The following is a 5,446-nucleotide window of genomic DNA, read 5'->3' as shown; positions in this document are numbered from 1 at the left end:
TGAAATTAGAGTTATCTGCCCATTATCATTTCCGGGTCCAAACAAACTGTCTTCCGACAAAAAGTGGCCCCTGTTTTAGCGTTGCATACTCAGACTATCAGAGGTGTATAATTATATATCACCTTGTTCATATGGTCAAGTAACTAGAAAAATATTTGTAAGGTCTTTTATAATATGTACTCATAAAACGGAGGACAATTATACATTTTTCGGCCTACCTTTAGAATACAGCACCACAAACTTTAAAAATACGTCATAATACCCTTTTACGTAATGTGATTTTGTTCGAAAGCACGATCTCGAAACAATGCCCTATGACGCCTGCATGGCAACACGGTTGTCTGGCTCAGCGAGTGCGTATAAGCTCCGCTCACTGGTGTTTCATCTCTACGAGCTATGTCATTGCATAAGGCCAACGATGTTGAGATTTTCCAGTAGTTGTATACCGGCGGATGCGCAATATTTTGCAAGCACCAGTTTGAAATATTTTTTCTTTTTTCACTAATCCGCTCATATTTATTTGTATTACAGGCTGCTGGGGTGTTAAGTGTTGTGTATTTTGTATTTTGTAATTTTTTGAATTTACATATATATATTTGTCATTCAGTAAGTTGCACCATTACATAGAAAAGTGTTTTATTAGTATTTTTTATTTCGAAGCGGTAATAATGCATTACACTAGACACGCCAGTCGTGTTTGTGCCGGTTCTGTCAATGCATTCTATTTATTAGGATTCATTCAAGGGATTAGGTATAGGGCTGGGGCTAGTGCTAGGATTAGGGTTTAGGGTTTAGGGTTAGGGTTTAGGGTTAGGGTTAGGGTTAGGGTTGGGGTTGGGGTTGGGGATCTAATGCAATATAGTAGGTACATGTCCGGTGGTTCGGTCAATGCATTCTATTTATTAGGATTATTTCAAGGGGGTTAGGGTTAGGGCTGAGGGTTTAGGGTTTAGGGTTAGGGTTAGGGTTAGGGACCTAATCCAATATAGTAGGTACATGTCCGGTGTAATACGTGAGTACCATTTGTTGTTTTTCTTTTTTGCATTTTAATACTTTTTTTTCACACAAAAACGGGAAACCAAAAACGTCGAAAGTACATTATGAAATGGGTTAATGTAGAAATTTTGGGCTAATGGAAATTGGCCTGGAATTTGCACTGAAGCCTCTTTCACACGCAACATAAATTTTGTAAAGTAAGGATCCGAAGGCTAACTCACCCTCGTGCCGTCACTACACATGCTCATGTCTCCCTCGTTCCTTATTGCGATCCACATTATCCTTACAGTGTTCCCTACATCACTTTTCTGTCACAAAATCACAGATTTATATAAAAGCGCGTCATTCATGCATACACCGTGAAATCTACGTCTGACGCCTGACGTCAACAACCCTTTTCCGTTTGAGGCATATCGGCTCATTCCACGCCACACGTTAATTTGTAGATTACGGAATGGGACGAGTGTGCCAAATGGCATCGGATCCATTCGGCAACTGTCCGTAGAATAAAATCGCATGACACCAAGTCTACCCGTAGCATTCGTAATTGTCCGTGACCTATTCGACTCTTTCCGTTCATTTCCGTGACGTCACAGGAATGACTCGATAAATTTGCTTGTCTTAATGACACGTGACCTATGGCAGAGATCGTCATCACGATAAGTTGTGGTGCTGTATTCTAAAGGTGCTCCCAATGTGACCCCCCCTAAAATGTATGTACAAAGTAAGTGACCCCCCTTCATGTCATGTACAAAATCAGTGACCCCCCTCCCCCTTCCCATACTTTTTAAGCATAATTCTCTAATATGTCTGTTTAAAATTGCTGACACCCCCAACCCCAACCCCCACCCCAGTACATGTGTACAAAATTGCTGACCACCCCTACTTCCCCAGAACAAAATGGGTGACCCCCTATTAAAATCATCATCCCCGCTAACCATAAATTATGAACGGTCCCTGAATATTCTAAATTATAAATCTGACTTGCAGTTTTCGCTTGACTGAGTAAACGTTTCTCATTATGATGTAGAATCCTATCTGTATTTAGTTTTTTCTTGCAGGAACAAATAGAATAGAATGAGTTTATTCCTGGAAGTAGGCCATCGGCCCATGTTCAATCATATGATAAAAAGTTTCATTTTCGGCAAAAAAATCTACATGTTATACATTATTTACACACTTTTGATCTGATCAGGAGGTCATGCTTAATAAACTGCACAGTTTTTAGAAGAATACTGGTAGCACTAATTCCTTAAACTAATGGTATTTGGACATTGATAAAATATTGGTAATTTTTTTACTTCGGAACATTACATATTGAAATACTGTGTGGCTAATGTTTTTCAAATCCTACAACTGCTATGACAACGATTACGTAATGCAGTATGAGCTGACGTGTTTCAACCATTTTACTGACGCTTCGCACTCTTTTGTCATTTCGAGTGAGTGTGTATGGTTTTACGCCGCTTTTAGCAATACTCCAGCAATATCGCGGCGGGGAACACCAGAAATGGGCTTCACACATTCTACCCATGTGGGGAGTCGAACACGGGTCTTCGGCGGGACAAGCGAACGCTTTAACCACAAGGCTACCCCACCACCCCTTGTCATTTCGAATGGTAGTATAGTATTAGGGCGACTTGGACCATGAAATAAGGTCTACATTATTGAAGTTGAGTTTTCATTAATATAAGTAGGCATGTTGCACCAAAGGTTTTACTGTAAGATATTTACCATGCACAAATATGTATTAATTGTATTGAGGTATGTTAGTGAAACTGATTAAAACATCAGGCAACCACTTTTTGTTTAGGAAAACAAAGACAACACACACACAATAGATCTAATATGATGTTATTTCGATAAGTAGATAATCAAACTTAAAGAGAAACATGTCTAGTGTTGTTGGTTCTGTCATTTATCTTTAGTGTGGAGAATTGATCTTTAGCAACTCATGCTTAGCGTAAGCGGCGACTAACGGGATCGGGTGCTCAGGCACTTCGATTTGGTTGACACATGTCACCGTATCCAAATTGCAGATCGATGCTCATATTGTTGTTCACTGGATTGTCTGGTCCAGACTCGATTATTTACAGACCACCGCCACATAGCTGGAATATTACCCAATCCGGCGTTAAACAACCAACAAACGAAACAAACACATTTACTGCAATGGCGGATTGTGCATCTTGTATTCCCAGGCGCTTATGACAGGTCTGTGACAGTCTGGGATATTGGCAGTGGAAAATTGGTTCGGTCAATGGATGATGTTGGGGAAGATCCGGAGAAAGTTGTATTATGCTGTGATGACTCTGTGGTAGTAAGTGAGTGAGGTAATATTTAACGTCACATCGGCATAGTTTCAGCCATTTTGACGTTGATAAAATAATATGTGTATATTATATAGTATGACCAGAAATTATTGAGAATTTTAGGAATATGTTTAATTGGATTTCTAGTATGAACAACCTTGACCAGCTATCAAGTGCTTGGTTTCATTCGAGAGAGACAACTCCGTTCATCCCTTTTCATTAGTTTGTGAAGAGTTATCCCCCTTTGTTTACCTGCTAGCAGACGACATTTTCAGTGAATGGATGATTTAGAGAAAAGAGGAAGTTGATTCTAGAGTATTATAACAAGGACATCAGAGCAGCTAAAGTGATTTCAAGTAAAACAGCCATCCTTTTGTCCACTGTTAATCGTGTTTTGAAACATATTGCAAATGGATATGGCACTGAGCACCAGGGAGGCGCAGGTAGGCCCAGAAAATTGACTGTCCGGTGACAGGAGGCGGCTTGATATTTTTGTTTCTAAAAACAAACGAAGGAGTTTAGAAAACTTAAGGCTGGATATGATTGATAGAGGAACTGTGGCTGTCTGTAAGGAGACAATTAGAACTGAGCTGCATGCAATGGGTTGGCAGAAAAGTCGAGGAATTCCATCACCGATCATGAAACCTGAACAAAAGGAGCGAAGGTTGAACTGGTGCTTACAGCATAGAAATTTTAACTGGGACAATGTGATTTTCTCAGATGAAAGTTCTGTGTGGCTGTTTCCTAATACACTGAAATTCTGGACCAAACAAACTGAAAACCTTTGTATCAGCGCCCAAAGTACAGTCCGAAATTTAACGTGTGGGGTGGCATATCTGTGTTAGGGGCAACGCCCCTCTGTGTATTTGAAGGGAATATGAACAGTGAGCGGTACACAGATATTCTCGAGGGACATTTACTTCCATCTGCTCACGTGTTCTATGGAAATGTTTTGATTTTCCAGCAGGACAACGACCCAAAACATCGTTCAAAGCATTCACAGGCCTGGTTTCGGACCCAAAATATGACATTATTAGATTGGCCAAGCTATAGCCCTGACCTAAATCCAATAGAAAATGTTTGGGGACTTATGAAGGAAAGTGTCAATAAGAAAAATCTGACAAATATTGCTGAAATGAAAGAAGGGGTGGTCCGATAATGGGACAGCATGGACCACGACTTTCTAACTTCTTTGATCAGTAGTATGCCCCGCCGCATTGAAGCCTGCATTGCTGCCCATGGTGACTTGACAAAATACTAACTGTTCACCTGTCTTTGAATCTGGAGTTATGTTCTGCTAATATTCACATTTAATACGTGGTAATGAGTGAAAAATAAAAGAAATTTACAATCTTTAAATTCTCAATAATTTCTGGTTGTACTGTAAAATCTGTCGCCAAAGGACAGTAAAACACCTGGATTATCACATAAAACTAATTTGGTAAGTTAAAACAAATAGCATGTTTTGGACAATACAATATAAAATCAGGCTATAGATCGCCAACAACTGAAGATAGATCACCATACTAGGGACCATGGGAACTTACAGCAGCCTGGTTCCCTGGATCTGTTGCGCCTGCGCTAACGCTCCGACACTTTCGGGAGGTTATGTGCGTTAAGCGCAAAACAACGCATGTTTGGCACTTATTTGGGCCTTATTTGGGACACTGTCGGACGTTAACGCAGACGCAACAGACCAGGGAACCAGGCTGAACTTACAGTACCTTTGCTATCTGCATGGACCCAGCATGGACCATCCAGCCGTTGGCAATGGTAGGAAAACTGAGCCAAGGTTTAACAACACAAACATTCTACGATTAAAAAGCTTGGTAGCGCTAAACTGACTTTGAAAGGTTTTGGACGTACCCTCTCAGGAGGACACTGTGATAGTTGATCATCCTGATGAACACATACTAGGTTATGATTTGAGAACATGCACCCCACTATACAACATACCCTATTGTATCCCAAATGGCAACCCCCGTAGTACATGTGTACAAAATTGATGGGCCCTTCCCAAAAAATCATTATTACCCCTCTAGCCATAAGTTATGGTCCCTAAATGTCCAAGGTACAATTGGAGTGATACCATGTCAACAAGGCTGCGAATGTCTGTTAAAGGTTACTAGATAGCTACA

Source organism: Haliotis rubra, unplaced genomic scaffold (assembly GCF_003918875.1).
Source record: "Haliotis rubra isolate DU_JTF1 unplaced genomic scaffold, ASM391887v1 Scf704, whole genome shotgun sequence".
Taxonomy (NCBI): Eukaryota; Metazoa; Mollusca; class Gastropoda; order Lepetellida; family Haliotidae; genus Haliotis; species Haliotis rubra.
This window is presented reverse-complemented; position numbering follows the sequence as displayed.